We start from the raw sequence: 23,616 nt of genomic DNA, 5'->3' as shown, positions 1-23,616 counted from the left end.
CCCATAGGAGGTACATCTTGTTTATTTCCAATAAATATATCTTATTTATTTCTAACGCTAGTTACATTACTCATGGGTGTGACTGAATTTTAAAATGAATTGGGTTATGCAGCTGGGTCTGGTGGTGCACACCTGTAACCCTAGCACTCAGGAGGCTGAGGCAGAAGGATCACCATAAGTTTGACACCAGCCTGGGCTACATAGTGAATTCAAGGCCAGCTTGAACTACACAGCAAGACCATTTCTCAAAAAAAAGAAAGAATCGGGTGTTAGTGCCCCTTTTGTATGAGATTTCCTTATAAGGGCCACATATTACTATTTTGTCCACTCATTTTCCTTTGTTCTTTAAGTGGTTTATTTAGATGGTTTCAAATCTCACTATGAAGTTCATGATAACTGAAACCAATGTCCAATGTCTTTTTGGCCCATCAATTATTTTTTATTAGTCCATGTTTGCAGTATATTATGATTACATTCATCATGGGGAGTTGGTACTTGTCCATAACGCATCTTATTTCTTTTTATATCCCCCACTGATCTCTCCCATCTTCCCTTCTGCCCTCTTGGAAAGATCTGCTGGAAGAGTATTATTGCTAGGCAATGGCCTGGCTTCAGGCACGAAACCTTCCTGAATTTTATCAGCTGCTGCTGTGTTTGTACTAATGATTCTAATATGTGATGGTTTAAAAATCTTTCTCTCGGCTTCCAGTTTCTTTTTGAATTGTTTTAGAGATCCCTTCAAACTCTCTCCTAGTTGTACTTTAACCCCGCACTCTCTCACATCATTTTTAGTGAGCTGCGTTGTATCTGGTTTGTGGGTGACCATCACTTCTGCTTCAGTGTCACATTTCTTGAGCGAAGTAAAACCTTCCCACTTCCGCCTGCACTTCTGATGACTGAACACAGCATTCACTACAGCTCACGGGTGAATATAGTAACTAACTAGTTCTGAAAAGATAGAAAAGTCCTCAAAACTTGTGCTTGAAGTCACTGTCTAGCGTTGCCTTCACCTCCGCGAGCTGAGTCATAGCTCGAGATAGAGCAGCGAGGCCATCAGCATCACCTCACGTGGGAGCACTTGCAGCAAGGCGGCTGGGTTGGCAAAATAGTTTTCTATGACAGATGAAGGCTTGAAACTGGCATGAAGGAGTCCTGAGCTGCTGGTTGAGATCCTCAAATTGTTGTCACTTTTCTTTATATCATGCAGCTGATTCATTTACCTTGATTGTCATTTTGCAGACAGCCTTGGCAGCCGTGGGCGCCGCTCTCATTTCCGCTCCACTCGGAGCCTTTGTGTTAACCACCCTAAACACCCCGGAACTTTCCAAGAACTGCCTTAAAGTGTCCAAATCCTTTACTGTTCTCTGAAGATACCTTTCAAGAGCTGCTCTTCATTTTCTACAAAATCAGTGGATGACGAATCTCATTATCCAGTTTGATCTTGCCCACACCTATTGTACCCTTTAAAAATCCATTTTAATTCAAAAAGAAAATAACTACAAAATTTAAAAACACAACATTCAGGACAACAATGGTACACAAGTTGCTCATTGCCCTTCCCAAATCAGTCACCTAAAGCAAAAGCCATCTGCATTCCATTATCTGAACAGTACCAGAGCAAACTTTTCTCTTCAATGAACTCAGAGAAATAGTACACACACATATATATATTGTTTCAGCTTCTCACACTAGTGAGACAACACGCCATTTACACATGCATGTCTGATTTATTTCACTTATGAATATAGTCTCAAGTTGGGTCCATTTACCTGTGAAAGTCTCAAATTTTTCCTTCTTTATGGCCAAGTAGTACTTTATATATACAAATACTACATCTTTTTGATCCATTCCTCAGTTGATGGACATTTATGTTATCTTCAAGCTATTTCAAATTGTGCTGCTATTAATATGGGTGCACATATATTACTGTGATACGATGTTTGTATTTCTTTTGGGAAGATATTCAGAAGAGGAAGAACTGGGTCAAATGGGACCTCTAATCGTACTTTTTTGAGGAATCACTACACTGATTTCCATAGTGGTTGCACCAGTCTACATTCCCACCAATAGTGGAGAAGTGTTCCTTTTTTCCTACAGCTCCTCCAGCATTTGTTATGAGTTGGTTCCTTGATAACGGTCATTCTTTCTAGGTTAAAGTGGAATCTCAATATTGTTTTAATTTATATCTCTCAAATAACCAGTGATGTTAAACATTTTTTCATATATTTATTTGCTGTTTGTATTTCTTCATCTAAGAAGTATGTGTTCATCTCAGATTTTTGGATTGGGTTTTTTAATCTGGGAGAACTGATTTTCTTTTTTTTATATGTTCTTGATAGTAATCCTTTGTCTGAGGAATAGCTGACAAACATTTTCTCCTACATTGTGGGTTGTCTCAACACTCTTTTGGTGGTTTCTCTTGCTATGCAAAATCTTTTTAATAAGATGAGATCCCAGTTGTTGATTCGTTGCAATATTTCCTGTGCAATCAAAATTTCATTCATAAAGTATTTGCCTACACCAATGTTTTTAAGAGTTTGGCCTACTCTGTTTCTCATCAATTTTAATGTTTCTGTTTTAATATTTAGTTCATTGGCTCATTCCAAATTTAGTTTAGTGCAAGGTAAAAGGTAGGGGTCCAAGTTTAATCTTCACTGGGTAGAGAGCCAGTATTTCCAGTGGCACTTTTTTTTTTGGCCTTTTAGAGACAGAGTCTCACTATATACTTTAGGTTGGCCTTCAGTTTACTTTCTAGCCCAGGCTGGCCTCAAACTCACAGTGATCCTTGTGCCTCTGTTTTCTAAGTGCTGGGATTACAGGTGTGCACCACCATATCTGGCTTCCAGCACCATTTACTAAAGAGCCTATTTTTCTTCCTGTAAATGTGTTTGGCACCTTTGTCAAAGATAAGCTAGCTTAGTGTGTCTGGAGTTGTTTCTGCATCTTGTTATCTCTTCCATTGATCTTTAGGTCTGATTTTTTTCTAGTACCATGCTGGTTTTTCCACAGTAGCTTTATAGTATAACTTCAAGACAGGGATTATGATGCCTCCTGCCTTGCCTTTGTTGCCCAGAATTGCCTTTGCTATTCTAGGTCTGTTCTGGTTCCAGATAAATTTTAGGGTTGTTTTCTCTAATTCTGTGAAATATGTTATTGGAATTTTGATTGGGATTGTACTGAATCTGTGTAACAGGTTTGGAAGTATGGCCATTTTCACTGCATTGGTTCTTCCTACCAAAAAGCATGAGACGTCTCTCCATCTTTTAATATCCACTTCAATCTCCTTTTTCAGAGTACTGTAGTTTTCATTTTAGAGGGTTTTTGCATCCTATGTTAGACTGATTCCTAGAGATTTCATTTTTTTATTGTGAAAGGTATTTTCCTTATTTGTCTCTCAATGAGTTTGTTATTCATGTAAAGAATGCTACTGACTTTTAAGGGCTGGCTTCGTATCCAGCTATGCTACTGAATTTATTAAATCTACCATTTTTTTACTGGAGTTTTTGGGGTCTTCTACATAGAGTATCATATCATCTGCAAATAACAGTAATTTAACTTCTTCCTTTCTTATATTTGTTCCTTTTATTTCTTTCTTTTGTCTAATTGCTCTGGCTAAAGTTTCCAGGACTATGTTGAATAAGAATAGAAACAGTGGACATCTTTGTATTATTCTTGATTTTAGAGATAAAGTTTTCAGCTTTTGTCCATTCAGTATGATGTTGGCTATCAGATTGAGATAAAGACCATCTATTTCTATTTTCCGTAGGGTTTTTATCATGAATAGGCACTGGAATTTGTCAAAAGCTTTTCTACGTCTATGGAGACGATCATATGATTATGGTCTTTGTTAATATGGTGTATTACATTTATCAAGTTATGTATGTTGAACCACCCCTGCATCCCTGGGATGAATCCCACTTGATCATGGTGTATAATCTTCTTGATTATTTTCTGCATTCTGTTTGCCAGTATCTTATTAAGAATTTTTGCATCAATGTTCATTAGGAAATTTTTAGGAAAATTAGGAAAAATGACCTGTACTTCTGTTTCTTAGTTTGGCCTTGTTGGTTTTGTTACAAGGCTTGCTTCCAGAAATGAATTTGGGAGTGTTGTTGCCCTTTCAATTTCATTAAAGAGTGAGAGTGGTGGTATTAGGTCTGCACTAAATTTCTTATGGATTTCAGCAGTGAATCCATCAGGGTCTAGGCTTTTCTTTGTTGATAGGCTTTTAATTACATCTTTGATTACATTTATTTATATTGGGCTATTTAGAGTTTTTATATCTTATTGGTTCAGTTTTGGAAATTCGTATGTATCTAAGAATCTGTCAATTTCTTCTGCATTGTCCATCTTATTAAAATACAAGTTTTCAAAGTATCTATAGATAATCTCAATTTTTGCAGTTTGTTGTGATTTAACCCTTTTCATTCTTAATTTCATGGATTTGAGGCTCTTCTTTTTGATAAGGTTTTATCAGAGTTTGTCAATTTTATTTAATCTTTGAAAGAACAAACTCTTGGATTCATGTATTCTTGGTATTGCTTTTTGAGCCTCCAATGTGTTAATTTCTGCTCTGATCTTTATAATTTCCTCTTTTATATGAATTTTTGGCTTAGCCTGCTCTTCTTTTTCTAGAAGCTTGAGGTCCATCATTAAACTGTTTACATGTGCTTAACTCTATTTTCCCAATATGAGTATTTACTTCTATAAATTCTCTTCTTGAGACTGCTTTCATGTGTCCCACAAGTTCCAGTATGTTGTACTGTCATTATCACTCAACCATAAAAATTGTCTAATTTCTTCTTTAATTTCATCTGTGATGCATTGGGTGCTATTTAATTTCCTTATTGACCTGGCCCACAGGTCAATCCAGATCTGCGGGGCAGTTTCCTGGAGAAAGAACGGGGATTAACAGAGACAGGGCAGGAGACAGAGAGATGGAGGCAAGTTGAGGAAGTCCGATCAAGTCTCGTCTATTGAGGAAGTGGTCGCAGCTTTTATAGGGCAAGGGTGGGCCGGTGGGACAGGAAGAGGCTGCAGGGTGATCTCTGATGGGTCATCATCACGTCAGTGTACATGACGTGAGTAGGAGAGGATTATGGTTAATGTAGGCACATTATGTGCCCATATGAGGGAGAGGTGGGGAGACAGCAGCGGGGTGGTTGCGCCGCTCCCTACACCATATGTTTAAGAAGTTCTTGTGGTTTCTTTTATCATTGAGTTCCAATTTCATTGCACTGTGGTCTGATAGTATGCATAGGATAATATGAATTCTTTTGCATTTACTTAAGCATGTTCTATGGGCCAATATGTGGCCTATATTGGAGAATATACCATGTGCAGCTGAGAAGAATGTGATATTATATCATGGGGTAGAACACTCTGTAGACATCTACTAGGTCCATTTGTTCAAAAGTTCAGTTTAGTTCTAATATTTCATTGTTAATTTTTTAACCAATTGATCTGTATTTTTGTGACAGGGGTTTTTGAGATCCTGAAATACAGTTATATCAATGTTTACTTGATTTTTCACACCCATTAATATTTGTTTTATATAGTTGGGTTCACTGGTATTTGTTGCATATATATTCATGATTACTGCCTCTATTTCTTAAACTGTTCCCTTTACTAGGATATAGTGATCTTCTTCATCTTAATCAGTCTTGGCTTGAAATTCATTTTGTCTAATATTTCCAGCACTATTTTGAATAGAAGTGGTCATAATGGACATCTTTGTCTTGTTCTTGATTTTAGAGTTAATGCTTTCAGTTTTAGGCCATTTAATATGATGCTGGCTGTTAGTTTGTCATAGATGGATTTTATCATATTGAGGTAAAGACCATCTATTCCAATTTTCTATAATGTTCTTACCATGATTGAGTGTTGGGCCTTACCAAAAGCTATAGAGACTATCATGTGATTCTTATTTTTGGCCCAATTGATATGATGGATTACACTTACTGATTTGCAGGTGTTGAACCATCCTTGCATTCCTTGGATGAATACCACTTGGTAGTGATGTATAATCTTCTTGATGATTTGCTGCATTCTGTTTGCCAATATTTTATTGAGAATTTTTGCATCTATGTTCATTAGGAAGTTTGGCCTATAGTTCGCTTTTTTTGGTTGGGTCTTTCTCTGGTTTTGGTATTAGAGTAATACTAGCTTCCAGCATCATTGGTCATTAGATAAATGCAAATTAAAACCACACTGAGATTCCATCTCATCCCAGAAAGAATGGCCAGGATAAAGAAAACTACCAACAACAAATGCTGGAGAGGCTGTGGGGGGAAAAGGAACTCTCCTGCACTGTTAGTAGGAGTGTAGACTGCTACAACCACTGTGGAAGTCAGTCTGGAGGCTCCTCAAAAGGCAGGAATTGTAAGTCTCATTTGACCCAGCTATTCTACTTCTGGGAACATTCCCAGAAGAACTGAAAACATCATGTCACAGTGATATATGTGCACCCATGTTTATAGCGGCACAGTTCATAATAGCCAGATCTTGGAAACAACCTAAATGCCTATCAACTGAGGAATGGATAAAAATATGTGGTACTTTTATACAGTGGACTACTTATCAGCTGTAAAGAATGATCACATTGAGATATTTATAAGTAAGTAGATGCAACTTGAGACCATACTCATAAATGAAATGAATCAAACTCATATGTGTAAATACCATATTGTCTCCCTAGTGTAAGAAATGGTAAGAGTACATAAGATACAAAATCCTCAATAAATACAGTGAAAGGGTAAGAGTCTGTTCAAAGGGGGAAAAATAATGCCTCAGGGAAGAGGAGGGAAAAGAAAAAATATCTAAATTTGTATAAGTATACTTAGGATAGCTAAGATGATTATGCTAAAAATTCTATAATTTCATAGAACAAAGCAGTTACCATTCATAGGATTGGAACAATTTTGCATGTTTGTGTCTGGTGACCTGAAGAACTCTTGAAGATCACTATGGAAAATATCAACCTTCTATTCCTACCACCTTATTTTGAAAGCCTATATCATCATTGTTTTGGGCTCTTTGCTACTGTTATTTATTTGGCTTTTTAGTTTCTTATTTTTTAGTAATCTGTTTTATTTTTCCCTGTAATGCAGAAATGATAGGTATATATGTAGAGGCTTATACATGCCTAGAACTTCTCCTAAACAGTTTACCAGAATCGATTATATTAAGTGTGATGAAATGAGCAGCTACTTTGAAAAAAAAACAGACATTAAGGCATCCATTGCTGATTCTATATTGTCATGCTGTGAGATCCAGTAATGCTTCTATTCTTTTTTCAGAGTGGTTTTAGTCTTTTTTGTACTGTTTAATTTCAACATACATGAAGATATGGACAGCTATTTGAAGAGAACAAGAGACATTATGTCAGCCATTGTTAATTTTCCTATTGTCTGGCTTTGAAGGCCTATAATGCCTTCATTACCCTATTCTGATGAGTTTTATACTATTTTGCTTTTTATGAATTCATTGTGTATGAAAATATAGATAACTATTTAGAAGAAAACAAGATACAGTATCATAGCCACTGTAGATCTCTTATTGTCTTGCTTTGAAATCTGTGTCACTTACATTGCTTTCTTCTGATCTGTTTTGTTTTGTTTAGTTTTACCCTTTTTAAAATAAAAAAAAATTTTAAAGAAATTCACTTTGTCTGAAAATAATGTAGCTATCCTTGCTTTTTTTTTTTTTTTTTTTTTTTTGAGTTTCTGTTGCATGGAGTATTGTTTTTCATCCTTTTACTTTGAGTCTATGAATTTCTTTTTTAATTAAATGTGTTTCCTGTAGCAGCATATTATTGAATCCTGTTTCTTGATCCATTCTGCCAGTCTGTGTCTTTTGATGGGTGAATTGAGACCATTAACATTGATGGTTACAACTGATATGCACCCTATGGTTGGCTCTCCTTCTCCCCTCCCCAGTTGTTTGCCTTGCCTGGAGGTCTTCTTCTATTGAGATTCATGAAGTTAGAGCCCTTATTATCTTTTTCTAGAATGTCCTTCAGAACATTTTTGAATGCTGGTTTGGTGGTTATAAATTTCTTCAGATGTTCTTTGTCATGAAAGTATTTCATTTCTCCATCATCTTTCAAAGATAGTTTTGTGGGGTACATCAATCTGGGTTGAGAGTTGTTTTCCTTTAGAACTTGAAATATTTCACTCCAATCTCTCTTTGACTTGAAAGTTTGTGCTTGGAAGTCAGATGTGATTCTTATGAGCTTTACTTTATAAGTGATTTATTTCCTTTTCTTAGCGGCTTTTAACATTCTACTCTTACGTTGAATTTCTGGAATCTTGACTGTGATATGCCTGGCTGTAGAATTTTTTTGACCATGGCTAATTGGAATTTAAATGCCATACTTATCTGTATGTCAAATTCTTTTTTTCTACCAGAAAAGTTTTCTGCCATGACATCTGTGAACATTTTTTAATATCATTTATGGTATTTCTTGGTTTTTCATTGACTCCAATCAATCTTAAGTTATTCTTCTTTGACTTATTTAGCAGTTCATGGATTTATTTCTCATGGTTCTTTGCTATTTTTGAGAAATCTTTCTTTTCCTGGTCACTAACTGCAAGTTTATCTTCAATTTCTGGGATCCTATCCTCACACTGGCCTAATCTGCTTCAAATATTTTCTAGTAGTTCTTTTTATTCTCCTGAATCTACTTTATGGATTCCTTTTGTTCTGTATGCTGGATTATTTTGTATGCTGAGTATTATTTACTTAAGCTTAGCATTTTTGTCTGTATCTGCTCCAGTATTACTAAGCATAGCCTTTTTCTGAGAGATTATTTCTGATTTCATTTTTTCCAGCACCTCATTCAATTGTTTTGTTGTTACCATTCAGGGAGTCAGATGCCAGTCTTTCTGATTGTCCCCCTTCATTGATCCCTGGATTTACCTTTGATGAACTTCATGTCTGTGGTTGCATTTTGTTTAAGTGTCTTCTCATTTTTTCTTTCTTTTTTTAATGTAACTCCTGGAGTGATGTTTGTAAATTGCCTATGGTGGGTTGCTTTACCGCTAGTATTTAGGATCCATAGGTGATGACTACTTCTCTGAGGTATCTTCTAGGTGTCGTTGGTTTGGGGTTTGAGTCTGTTGGAAGATCTTACCTCTTCATTTTGTTGGAGATGAGAAATTGTTGATTGTTTGGCCTAGTCCCTGGTTCTTTAGCACTGTGCCACAGTATTTTCTATGATCTTTAATCAAGCTCAGTCATGGAATCCCAGGACCAACAGCTGTTTAGAACAATTATATCAATGGCTCTAATGGTACCAATAGCATCAAACACATCTTAGAGAATGACAGACTGAGTTAACCATTAATTTGCCACTTTTAACCATAGAGCTGGATTTGTGGTTATATAACAAAATCTGAAATAAACCAGAAAATTATATGCAGTATACAAGTTGATTTTGCTCTTAGGTGTTAAAATTTAAAATGGATTAAGGAGAAAATAGAGAAGTAGAAGAAGATAAAGAGATTAGAAATAAGGTCAGAGGACAAAGGGGAATCACATCAACTTCAGGAAACTGGTGCAGAAGACTGAACGAAAGGAGAGATTGGATATATAACAGGAAGAACGGAACAGAACAACCACAAAGAGGCTAAAAGCCATGTTCACACTCATATAAAAACAAGATCAAACAATGAAGGAGGAAGAAAAAAAAAGGAAAGGAAAGGAAAAAGTTCTACTTCCAAGGTTCTTTCAGGTTTCACTAGTAGACAACCTGTGGAGACAGAGTCCTAATTCATGCAGATCTCTCACAGCAAGCCAGCAGCATTTTTGGTGGGGTAGTGGGTAATCTCAGCAGGCCCACCCCAAGACTAGAATCACTAGAATCCAAGCAATTTCTGAGGGTCTGAGTCCAGCTGGGATCTTGAGCCAGCAGCAGTTCCAGATTCTGAGCTTAGTCAGCTCATCTACAAGATGGCTGCCAGCCAATTGCTCTCTCCCATGGGAGGATCAAGTCTTCTGTACTGAAACCACCAGCCAGTGAAGTCCCTCATGTCTGCTGCTCTCCTCCATTACTGCATCTCTCTGCAAAGGCCTCCAGGGTTGCCACCTATCACCATTACCATGGGTTTGCAGGTTTGAATTAATCCTCTTGGGCAGTGAGTCCCATCTCAGGGAAAAGATGCCATCAGCTACCTCCTTCTTCACTGGAGTTCCTCTTTTTACTCTTTACATAGGCTTTCATTTGCACTTCAGATTCACTTCCCTCCTTCTTGTCTTCCTCACAATGCTATATTCCAGAGTCTGGATGCTGACTCTCAGAAAGACTGCTTTCTCCGTGGCTTACTGCTTCACCATCTTTGTCTGTCCAACCTATTGTACTCTTTTCTGGAGCTGGATCTGTGGTACAATAGAACCCAACATGTGAGAGCTTGTATATTTGTTGCTTAAACCAAGAAAGTCACTGAGTCTTCTTTTAACTGAAAATTCATTCATACTGTACATGGAAAGAGAAGTCTGTACTGTTACTTTAAATGCCATGTAAGTTTTCCTGGATCTGATACAATTTCTATGTCAAATATACCTCCATTCACTTTTTAATCACCTCTCTGTAACTACTGAAGATCACTAGAGCAAGCACACTATGATCAAATTCTAGAAACAATAAGTGTAGTAGGGATAACAGGCAAGACTTCAAAGTAAAGTTCCTAGGACAAGATAGGCTCCCTTCTGGGCTGTCCAAGGAAACTCTTTCTGTGGTTCCTGCCAAACAATCTTCTCTGTTATTACCTAGTACAACTTCTGACCATTTCAGGCAACCAGAATTTGCAATAATACCTTTTGTAGGACAATTAGCTGGTTTCTCTTTTTAGAGAAACCTAAATTATAAATAAAGTGCAAAATTTTTAAAATAGTAGGAAGTAGAGATAAAACTTTCTCAAAAGAAAAGGGGGCCCAGAGATCAGAGGAAGGGGGATAATAGAGGAGGGAAAGTAAAAGAAATTAAGCTATGAGGGAGTTCTGATAAAGATGGTGGATAGATAAGAGTAGATTTCAGAAACTCCCTGAGATAATCAACTTAGGTGCTAAAATAAGACAGCATGAGGAGTGCCAGACAGAAGGAGATGGATTCTCTCAACCCAGGAACAAAATAAGTGCCCCAAATCCCACAGCTGTGACTTACTGAGCTGCCCAAATTCTTGCCCTTTTAACTAACTGAAACTGCAGTCACACCAAGGCTGGGGGTTGGCGGGCCCAATAGAGAGCTGAGTTGGTGGAGGACCTGCATCAACCTGTGGTGAGTGCCAGGAATAAAACCCTTCCACTGAAAAGGATGTCTTTACAATAGAATGACATCTTGGAACCAGGCAGGACTGGCAAGAACAAGGAATAGCAGTAGCTTCAGTCAGTTGTTCCCTTCCCAGATGGGATTGGTGGGGTGTGGTTGGCCTGGGCCATGGCCCTGGCTGAGACCTAATAAGTCATCCCAAACCAATTCCCTTTGCATGGCACACACTAACACAGTGAAGTCCTCAGCAGGTTGACTGATTCAGAGAAGAGGGTCAGCATTCCCTGCTCATTTGCACCACAATAGCACACTAGAAGGGGCAGGATCACCTAGTCAGCATGCTTCAGAAGAACTGTAGCCAACAAAGAAAGAGATGAAGCCTCCTCTATATGCCTGTATGGAAGAAAGAAAAGATATGAGAAGAGGAAGCAACAAGAAAAAGTCCTCAGCCCCCAACCCTGAGAATATTGATCCAGGAAAGGTAAATACAAAAGAGATTGAGGACAGCAAAACATGCAATATCAGACACACCACCAGTGGACATGAAGAGATATCTTTGGGACCTCATAGATGAGTTCAAAAGTGAAACATTTAACCAAGTAAAGAAAGATATAAATAGATTAATAAAAGAAATGCTAAGCACCTCTTAAGAAGAGACAGATGGAAGAATGGAGAAACACAAAAAAAGAAGAGAATCACTTGATGAAAAATATAAAGAAAACATAGAATACACGAAGCTGGTTCAAAGAGATTACCAGGAAATTAAAAACTCCATTGAAAGATGGCAAATCTGCTTGAAAGAAACTAAGGATAGATTATCCAAACTGGAGGACAGGTTTGCAATGTGGGATCATGAAAGGAAAAATTTCTTAGAAATAACAAGGAAACAAGCAGTAACAATACAAAGGCTAGAAGATGACAAGAGGATCTATAACTTAAGAATAAAGAATGTGAATGACGAAGCAGGGGTACAAACAAGGGAACTACAAAGGCTATTCACAGAAATAATTAAGGAAAATTTCCCAAACATAAGAAAAGGAAATGATATTCAGATGTATGAGGCATACAGAACTCTAGCTACTAACAACCAGAACAAAGCTACATCCAGGCATATAATAATCAAGATCCCAGAAATCCAATATAAGAACAGAATATTAAAAGCTGTCAGGGACAAGAAACAGATTACTTATAAAGAAAAATACATCAAAATTACATCAGACTTCTCGACACAGACCATCAAATCAAGAAGAGCTTGGAGAAAGTATTCCAAACCCCAAAAGAAAATAATCTCCAGCCCAGATTGATGTATCCTGAAAAACTGTCTCTAGAAATTAATGGAGAAACAAGATGTTTCCAAGACAAAGAGGAACAGGGGGAATTCACAACCACCAATCCAACTCTACAGAGAATACTGCAGGGCATTCTAGAGAGAGAGAAATGTACCAGGATCCCAGAAACAGTGGCAGAGAGGCCTCAATGAATATGAGCAGAAAGCAGAATGAAGAAGACAGACAACTAATGGCAGAAAAAGAGCACAACAGACATGAGGCAGAGAAGGTTGGCTATAATCTCTAATATAGATGGCCTTAATACACTATATTTAAAAAAGAGAATCACAGAGTAGATCAGGAGGTATGGCCCACCAAAATACTCTTAATAGGAAATATAATTAACCTTTTAAAAAGGGTATACGGGCCAAAAATCAAATATGAGAAAACAATGCTCTATGTGACAGGAAGCCAGAGAGTAATAAGGGCAAGTAGACCAGTATTTGTGGATAGGTTAGAAAGACAGGCTATAATAGGTAAAGGGATACAACTAGAGGTCAAATCCAGGAAGGAGAAGGTTCAGAACCACTTAGATAAATAGCAGGTTGCCCCCACCAATTTAAAACTGAGGGTGTTGGTGAGACCCAAAAATGCACAGTGCACCCTAGGTAAGTGAAAGGGGAGGAATAGTCTTTAAAAAAGATGGCCGAAGATATTGTTAATAGTGTATCAGGAATTAAAACCCATATTACTCGCATCGCTCTGCGTAGATAGATTTTATTCTGTCCCAGTTTGTCTACTTGCATTGGATTTGAGGGCATAGACAGCTATCCCAAAAACATCAGGATATAGCACAGTAATCATCTTTAATTTCCTATTATCTTAATCAGCAGCCCTGTATAACTTATACTGCTTTATCATGACTGAGCTTAGTTAAATCTGATTTGTTTGATTGCTGTTTGGTATTGACAGATTTTATTCAAAATTATTATGATTGATAACATCAAGTCTGAGAGTCTAGGCAACTACACTGAAGATGACAAGATTCACTATGATACCCATCCTCATTTGATTACTACCTGTTTTGTAATTTTACATTATCTACAAAGTTATGTTTTTATTAACACTGTTATGTACTGATATATTCAATTATACTATGTTTGATGATATAGCCAATTCTATTGAAGATAACAAGAGACAACACAGTAACCATGGTAGAACTCCTTGTACAATGGTTTTATGTGTCCTTTTCCTTTTATGTGTTTATAGGAATATGTTTTGTTTTGTCCTGCTTTGTTTTTCCTTCTAATATAGAAAGGATAGAAATACATGTTAAGATTGATGCATGCGTAGAACCTATAAATAGGTTATGAGAACTGATCTTATGACACATGATGAAATGAACAAATACTTTGAAGAAAAAAAGATACTACAGTATCCAGTGCTGATCCCAGAGTGTCATGATGTGAAATCCAGCAATACTATTATTCTTTGTTCAGAGTGATTTTAGCCTGCTTTGGTTTGTTTAATCTCAATACAAATGAAGATATGGATAACTGCATGAATGTTCAAGTGTATAGGATTGATAATCATATTACTAAGGTTTTGTTGGACAGTTGAACAGAATTGTTTGCAGTCTCACTGTTTGAATCCCCACTTTATATCTTTTCCACTTTTGTATCTTGAACAACTATGTGTAAGAGGACAATATGTAAACATCAACCAGTGATTTCTTACTGTTTATTTTTTCTTTGAAAATATGTATCATTTCTATCCATTTTCTGTTTTGTTTAGTCTTTCTTTAAATAAAATTTTTTTAAAAAGTAATTAAGCTATGTTGTGTACATGTATCAACACCCTGCAAAGAATGTAGACATTATGTACTGCAAACATATACTATGAAGGAAAATAATCTGAAAAAATTATAAAATTATAGAAAATATAACATCCTACAATTCTTATAAGGAAAATCCATATTTTAAGAAAATAGGATAGAGGATAGAAACAGCACTATTCCATTCTTAACCAGATCTTTGTCTGATTAATATGTGACTCTGGAAATATTACTTAAATTATTTGGACTCTCATTTTCTCTCACCCTGGCTAATATTGGTTCAAACGTTCCTATTCTTTAATTCTTCAATTAGATATGCCATCATGTTTATGATCAAAAATACAAAAGCTCATTTCCATGGTGCAAAGGGTGAATGTGTTTCTCTTAAAGAAAATTTTTAGCTAAACTCTCTATTTGGTCCAGGAAAACAAAGTATACATTATTGGATTACAAATGTTATGCAAGAGACTCCTTATCTGTAATCAGATTGCATACTCTAAGCTCTGCTGGAGCCTGTGGGCTGTGGCTACAGAGTTTTGGGGGATGGAATGGAAGACTGAATGGATGTTTTGCAACCGGCATTGAAGGAAGGTCGGCAGGGTGCCTGAATCAGATGTGGTTCACTTGTAAAGTTACTGTATTCAGTTCCTGGATTGAATTCTATGTGTTTAACGGAGGCTCTGATTTATGGTTCAACAAATTAAGTTTAGAATGACAGCTTGGTCAGTTATTAAACTGTGTAAATGTGGGCACATTCTTTACTGGACTTCATTTTCTCACCCATAAAATGAGGGTGACAGGACTTACAAAGCACCAAAGGGGATACAATGAACTCAGCCCTTCCCAGTATCTAGCAGAGTGCACCTGGATCATTGAAAGCTGATGTCCATCTCCTTCTTCCCTCCTGGAAAGAAGGCAGAGACTGCTATTCCACACTGCCCTTCACACTACTTTGGCAATAAAAAGATATATTTCACCATCATAGAACAATTTTTTCATTTAACAAATATTCAATATTTTTTATTTTAAGGAAAAAAAGATAAACAACAAAACTGAATTATAAAAAAACAGGTTAACAGGACAATTACAATAGTTGGTTCATTATGTATTGTTGTCTTCAGTTTTTCAGAGTACAGGATATAGGCATGAAATCTGGTCTAAATGATATTAACACAAAAAATTCCTTTCAAGGAACAGAGAGAAATGATCTATATAGCTATCTTAACTATTTGTGTATGCATATTTTTTCTCTTTTTCTCTTTCTTTCTTTCCCCTATCACAGTTTGTCTTGCCTTTTGAAGTTACTTCCCATTCCACAGTATCTCTTGTATCTTTTGGATCCTATTTACTTGTTTAGATTCTCACAACTGTGAGACAATACAACTTTGACACAAATCGGTGTGATTTATTTCACTCATGAGTGTGGTCTCAAGTTGCAGCCATTTACCTGTAAGAGTCTCAAGCTTACCCTTTATGGCTGAGTAGTAGTCCATTGCATAAAAAGGAGCCATCTTTTTTTATTCATTCCTCAGTTGATGAGTTGTTTCCAAGACTCAGCTATTACAAATTGTGGTGCTATAAACATATGTGCACATATATTACTGTGGTATGATTATTTGAATTCTGGGAAAATGCCCAGAAGGGGAATAGCTGTATCAAATGGAACTTTTAGTTCTAGTTTTTTGAGGCATTTCCACACTGATTTCCACAGTGATTGCACCAGTTTACACTCCCACCAACAGTGGAGAAGAGTTCCTTTTTCCCCCCACAGCCTGCCAGCATTTGTTACCAGTTGATTTCTTAATGTTAGCCATTCTTTCTGGAGTGAGATGGAATCTCAGTTTTGTTTTAATTTGCATCTTTTGAATGACTATGGATATTGAACATTTTCATAAATTTGTTTGTCATTTGTAGTTCATCTCAGAAGTGCATATTTATCTCAGATGCCAATTTTTGGATTGGGTCTTTGAATTTGGGGGTCTAATTTTTTTTAAACTCTTATATGCTCTAAATCAAAGACCTTTGTCTGAGCGACAGCCAGTTAAATTTTTTCCAACTCTGTTGGTTTTCTTTTCACTCTGTTTGTGATTTCTTTTGATATGCAAAACTTTTTAATGAAATGAGATCCCAGTTATTGATTCTTTGAAGTACTTCTCATGCCTTTTGAGTTTTGTTCATGAACTCTCTGCCTACCCTGATGTCTTCAACATTTCTACATACTTTGTCTTCCAGCAGGTTTAGTATTTCTGTTTTAATATTTAGATCTTTGGTTCATTTTGACTTTCATTTAGTGAATGATGATAGACATGAGTCTAGTTTTGTCTTTGGCACATGGGGAGTCAGTTTTCCCAGCACCATTTATTAGGAGGTTGTTTTTCTTCCAGTGAACATGTGTGGCTCCTTTGTCAAAGACAAGGTGGCTAACTGTGTAGTGTGTTTTGGAATGCATCTGCATCGATTCTGTTCCACTGATTCTCAAGTTTGGGGTTTTTTTCCCCAAAATCATGTTGATTTGGTCACAGTGGCTTTGTAGTATAATTTCAGGTTTGAGGTTATGATGCCCTATGACTTGCTTTGGTGCTCAGAACTGCTTTTGCTATGCTAAGTCTTTTTTGGTTCCCAGTGAATTTTAGAAGTGTTTTCTTTAGCTCTGTGAAGTATATTAGGGGTATTTTGATTGAGGTTGCATTAAGTCTGCCTAGCAGTTTTTGGAGTGTGGCTATTTCCACTACATTCTTCCTATCCAAGAGCAAGATATATCTTTCCATTTTCTAATATCCTCTTGAATCTCCTTTAATTTTGACTTTACAGATCTTTTACATCCTTTGTTAGATTGATTCCTATTTCATAATTTCAATGCTATCATGAAAGATATGCCTCCCTAATTTGTCTGTGAGTTTGTTGCTTGTGTATAGGCATGCTACTGACCTTTGAGCGTTGACTTTGTGCCCTGCTTCACTACTGAATTTGGATATTAAATCTATAAGTTTTTGGGTGGTATTTTTGAGATCTTCTATGTAGAGTATCATGTGTTCTACAAGAAATGATAATTTAACTTCTTCCTTTCCCATCTTTATTTATTTATTTTTTTCTCTTATCTAATTGTTCCACCTGTTTTCAGAACTATATTGAATAGGAGTGGTGATAATGGGCATCCTTGTCTTGTTCCTGATTTTAGAATGAAAGCTTTCAATTTTTGACCGTTTAATATGATACTAGCTGTTGGTTTGTCATAGATGACTACTTTAAGATTGAAGTAAAGATCATCTATTCCAATTTTCTGTGGGGTTTTTATCATGAATGGGCCTTGGAATTTATCTAATTCTTTTTCTTCAACTATTGAGATAATCATGTGATTTTTTGTCTTTGGTTCGTTAATATGGTGTGTTACATTTATTGATTTGCATATGTTGAACCATCCCTGCATCCTTGAGATGAATTCTACTTGGTAATGATGTGTAGTCTCCTTGATGATTTTTTTCATTCTGTTTGCCTTTATCTTATTAAGAATTTTTGCATCACTGTTCACTAGGGAGATTAGCCTGTAGTTTTCTTTTTCTGTTGGGTACTTCTCTGGTTTTGGTATCAGGGTAATACTTGTTTCCAGGAATGAATTTGTAAGAACTGCATCCATCTTTATTTATTTAAAGAGATTCAGCATTAGTTGCATTAGTTCTTCTCTAAATTTCTTGTAGAACTCAACAGTGAGTCCATCAGGGCCTGGGCTTTTCTTTGTTGGTCAATTTTTAATTACATTTTCAATTTTTTGGTTGCTACTGGTTGATTTAGAATTTTTATATCTTCTTGATTTAGTTTTGGCAAGTTGATTGTATCTAAGAATTTGCCCATTTCTTCTGTGGTTTTCATCTTATCAGAATATAGGTTCTCATAGTAGGTGTTGATGATCTCTTGGATTTCTGTGGCATCAGTTGTGATTTACCCCCTTTCATTCTCAATTGCTTGAGTTTGTGTTTTTTCTTTTCTCTTTTTGATGAGGTTAGCTAATGGTTTACCAATTTTATTTATTCTTTCAAAGAACCAACTTTTCAATTCATTAATTCTTTGTATTATTTTCTTAGTCTCTATTGCATTAATCTCTGCTTTTGTCTTTATAATTTCCTCCCTCATTCTAGCTTTGGATTTGATTTGTTCTTCTTTTCCTAGAAGTTTGAACTTCAACATTAGATTATTTATTTGAACTCATTCTGTTTTCCTGATGTGTGAGTTCGCTGCTTTAAATTTCCTTTGTAAGACTGCTTTCATTGTGTTCCGTAAGTTTTGGAAGATGGAATGATTTTTTTTTTTTGGTCTCTTGTAATTTTTTTAGATATCATTCTTTTCATGGTCACTACTTATGTTCCTGTCTTCTAAATCTGATATTTTATCCTCACCTTCATACAATCTGCTGCATAGCAAGTGGGCGCCATCGGTTCCAGAGGCTGGGCGGCCTGGTGTAAGTGCTCCCCCCACACACACCTTCCCCTGGAGTCCAGCTAGTTTGGGACCCTCACTCGGCCCCAGATGGGGAACTTTGTGGCTTCCAGGTGTGCTGGACCAGTGTGGTGGGTCCTAAGCAGGCCTGAAGTGGCCTCCCTGCTCCCAGCCGTGCTTGGAAGACTCTAGAGTTCTAAGCAAGTGGGCACCATCACTTCCAGAGGCTGGATGGCCGAATGTGGGTGCCCCATGCACTTTCCCCTGAGTCCAACAAGTTTGGAACCTCTGCTCAGCCCCAGAGAGGGAACTTTGTGGCTTCCTGGTGCACTGGACCAGCAAGGCAGGTCCTGAGCGGGCCTGCAGCAGCCTCCCTGCTCCCAGCCATGCTTGTTGGACTCTGGAGTTCTAAGCAAGCAAGTGGGCACCATCAGTTCCAGAGGCTGGGTGGCCTGGTTTAAGTGCTCCCCACACCTTCCCCATAGTCCAGATAGTTTGAGACCCTTGCTCAGCCCCCGACAGGGACTTTGCGGCTTCTGGGTGCACTGGGCCAGTGCAGCAGGTCCTGATCGGGCATGTGGTGGCCTCCCTGCTCCTGGCTGTGCTTGGAGGACTCTGGAGTTCTGGGTGAGCGGCGCCATCAGTTCCAGGGGCTGGGCTTGGGCCAGCCTGCCCCCCCCCACCAGTGACTCTCTCTCAATTCAGGGAGCTTGGTAGCCAGAGTCCCAGGAGCTGAGGGCATAGAAGAGGATCTCCGCCAGACCATGGGGAAGCCTTGCAATAACACTTGAAACACTTGAAACACAAAAATATAGGAAAATGACAAAACAAAAGACCAAATTAAAAACTCGAACCTCCAGCCCATCCAAAGAAACCTTAGCAGCTATGTACATAGAAGAAAATATATGCCATACACCTGAAATATCGGACATAATAGCAACTGAAATAAAGAAGCAGCTGCAGGAAGCTTTAAAGGAATTCAAACTAGAAATAATCTCCCAGGTAAAAGAAGAAATGATAAAAGAAATGAAAGAGATGCTGAACATATCTAAAGAAGACACAGTTAAAAAATTGGAGGAACTAAACAAAAAGACAGAATCCCTAAATGAGCAATATAAGAAAAAAACAATACATAAAGCAGATGCACAGAGATATATAGGAAATCAAAAATTCCATTGAAAGCTGTAAAACCACCTCAATAAAAGTGAAGATAGAATTTCAGACCTCGAAGACAAGATTGCAGCTAGTGAACAGGAAAGGAAAGATCTTTTAAAAATAACAAGGAATTAGGAAATAACAATTCAACAACTGCAAGATGACACAAAGAAAAACAACATAAGATTGATAGGGATTAATGTAAAAGAAGGGGACAACATAAAGGATGTCAAGAGGATATTTAGATAAGTAATAGCTGAAAATTTCCCAAACATGAGATTGGAAACCGACATCAGGATCAGTGAAGCATATAGAACTCGAAATAGTCATAACCAAAATAAAACTACAGCCAGACATATAATAATCACCATCCCAGAAATCCAACATAAGAATAGAATATTAAAAGCTGTCAGAGAGAAAAGACAGATCACTTATAAAGGAAAACCTATCAGAATCACAGCAGACTTCTTAGCACAAACAATAAAGTCAAGAAGAGCATGAAGTGAAGTATTCCAGATCCTAAAGGAAAATGATTTCCAACCTAGACCAACGTACACTGCAAAACTGTCCTTCAAAATTAATGGAGAAATAAGATACTTCCATGACAAAGAACAGCTGAAGAACTTCATGATCACAAAGCCAACCCTGCAAAGAATACTGAAAGACAGTTTAGATACACTCAGGAAAAAAACCACTAAGCAAAGCAGACAATTAAACAGAATGGAAAGATAAAGATGCAACAGCAGGAAGATAACATGTCAACAATAAACTAGCATATAACAGTTATAACCATTAATGTAAATGGTCTCAAGGCATCAATTAAAAGAAACAGCTGGCAGAATGGGTCAAGAAACAAAATCCAACCATACGCTGTCTACAAGAAACCCATCTAACCCAAAAGGATACTCACAGATTGAAAGTCAAAGGATGGAAAACAATACTGCATGCAACAGAAACCCCCCCCCAAAAGTGGGAGTAGCCATTCTGTTGTATGAACTTTAAACCAAGAAGGATCAGAAGAGATAAAGTAGGTCACTACATACTGGTAGGGGAAAACTTCAAGAGGAAGAGATAATTATCTTAAATATATATGAACCAAATTCCAGAGCACCCAGTTATATAAAGCAAGTATTAACAGAAATGAAAAGTCAAATTAGCAGTAACACAATTATAACAGGAAACCTTAACACACCATTGACACCAAGGAACAGATCAACCAAACAGAAAATCAGCAAAGAAATAACAGAACTGAATCACACCTGTGCACAAATGGACTTGATAGACATATACAGAGTGCTCCATCCAACAACGTCAGCATACATATTCTTCTCAGCAGTACCTGGGTCATTCTCTAAAATGGACCATATATTAGCTCGCAGAACATATTTAAATAAATGCAAAAGAGTTGAAATTATCCCTTGCATGTTATCGGATCATAGCGCTATGAAATTACAAGTTAATGATAAAAGATACTGAAAAAATCCCACAAACACATGGAAACTGAATAACACACTCTTGAGTAATCAGTGGGTAACAGGGGAAATTAAAGAAGAAATTAAACAATACCTACAAGCAAACAAAAATACAAATACAACTTACTGGAATCTGTGGGATGCAATCAAAGCAGTCCTCAGAGGAAAATTTATTGCACTGAGTTCCCACATCAGGAAAACAGAATGAATACAAATAAATAACCTGATGTTACACCTCAGACATCTAGAAAAAGAAGAGCAAGTCAAGCCAAAAGCCAAAAGAAGAGAGGAAATTATAAAAATCAGAGCAGAAATCAATGCAATAGAGACTAAGAAATAATCCAAAGAATCAATGAATCAAAGAGTTGGTCCTTTGAAAGAATAAATAAAATTGATAAGCCCTAGCCAACCTTATTTTTAAAAAGGGAAGAAAAAGCTTAAATTCATGCAGTAAGAAATGAAATAGAAGAAATCACTGCAGGCTATATAGAAATATAAAAGATCATCAACACCTGTTTCAAAAAACCTCTACTCTCAAAGGTTTGGTAACACAGAAGAAATAGACAGATTCCTAGAAACATATGAAGTACCAAAGCTAGGTCAAGAAGATGTAAAACTGCTGAATAACCCAATTTCTATTAATGTAATTAAGTTCTTACCTACAAAGAAGAGCCCAGTCCCAAACGGATCCACTGAATAATTCTACAAGAAATACAAAGAAGACTTAATGCTGACACTCCTCAAACTCTTCAATGAAATTGAAAAGGAAGCAATCCTTCCTAAGTCATTCCTGGATGCAAATATTACTCTAGTACCAAAACCTGAGAAAGACCCAACTAGAAAAGAGAACTATAGACCAATCTCCCTAATGAACACAGATGCAAAAATTCTCAATAAAATATTGGCAAATAGGATGCAGCAAATTATCAAGAAGATTATACCCCATGACCAAGTAGGATTCATCCCAGGCATGCAGGGATGGTTCAACACACGTGAATCAATAAATGTAATCCACCATATCAATAAATCCAAAAGTAAGAATCACATGATCATTTCTATAGATGCAAAAAAAGCCTTTGATAAGGTCCAACATTCATTTATGATAAGAACCTTACAGAAAATTGGAATAGATGGTCTTTACCTCAATATAATAAATGCCATCTATGACAAACCAACAGCCAGTATCATACTAAATGGCCAAAAATTGAAGGCCTTTACTTTAAAATCAGGCACAAGACAAGGATGTTCCTTTCACCTCTATTTAATATAGTACTGAAAATACTAGCCAGACCAATTAGACAAGAGAGAGAAATAAAAGGAGTAAAGATAGGAAAAGAAGAAGTTAAATTATCACTGTTTGCAGATGACAATCTGCTGCATATACTTTCAATGGAGTTTCTAATCTTCTGCATTTCTGTTTGAGTCTGTTTCATTGATTTCACTTTTTTGACTATGTTTAGCATTCATGGTTTCCATCCTTTTCCTGAGTTCTTCTGTTTGTTTATCTGTGTCTGATTTAATGTCTTTTATTTTGATGGTCATTTCTTTTTGCACTTGAGATATTATTTTTCTTATGGCCTGTCCCATTTGCTTTTTTACTTCTACTGTTATCATTTCAGAGAGTTCCATTTGTAGGCTTTCAATTTCTTCTATCTATTTGTGTTCTGGACTTGTCCTGGGTGGGCTGCATGTTTGTGATTAAATTTTACTCTTTTGCCTTGTCATTTTCTGTATTTTCTATTTTATTTTGTTTTCTATGTTGATGCTTTTAGATTTCTAATGTTAGGTAGTCTTATCAGTGATGTCAAGGCTTTCCTAGGAGGTGTCTGTTCCTCAGGACGTGTCCTCTCACCAGGACCCACTGTACTCCTCCCACCATCAAGCCATCCTGGGCCCAATGGAGGAAGAGCAGAGCACAGACTCACACTCTAATCACTGGCACTGATGCTCAATGGACAATGTCAATAAATATGTAATTCTGAATTGAATTATAGTCCCTTCTATCAAAGAATTTACAGTCTACAGAAGAAGATAGATCAGTAATGAAGTAATATTTTTGTCCTAAGGGCAGAAGAGAGTCATGGAAGAGAAAATCACATATGTACACAAGAGGTAGGACAGACTGGAAGCTGTGGTGGCAGTGCAGATGAAGATACTATGACTTCATAGAAAATGTGACAACAGAGGAGT

At 36.9% G+C, this 23,616-nt stretch overlaps 1 pseudogene; it reads right to left on the bottom strand.

Moving 5' to 3' along the window:
- Window positions 1–511: 511 nt before the first annotated feature.
- The window catches only part of LOC100724204 (sorting nexin-2-like), a 95,673-nt pseudogene continuing 72,568 nt past the window's right edge, over window positions 512–23,616 (bottom strand).

This window comes from Cavia porcellus, unplaced genomic scaffold, assembly GCF_034190915.1.
Source record: "Cavia porcellus strain 051 isolate PalLab524CR breed Dunkin Hartley unplaced genomic scaffold, mCavPor4.1 scaffold_30, whole genome shotgun sequence".
Taxonomy (NCBI): Eukaryota; Metazoa; Chordata; class Mammalia; order Rodentia; family Caviidae; genus Cavia; species Cavia porcellus.
The sequence above is the reverse complement of the archived record's forward strand: the minus strand, read 5'-3'. Positions and strand labels throughout refer to the sequence as shown.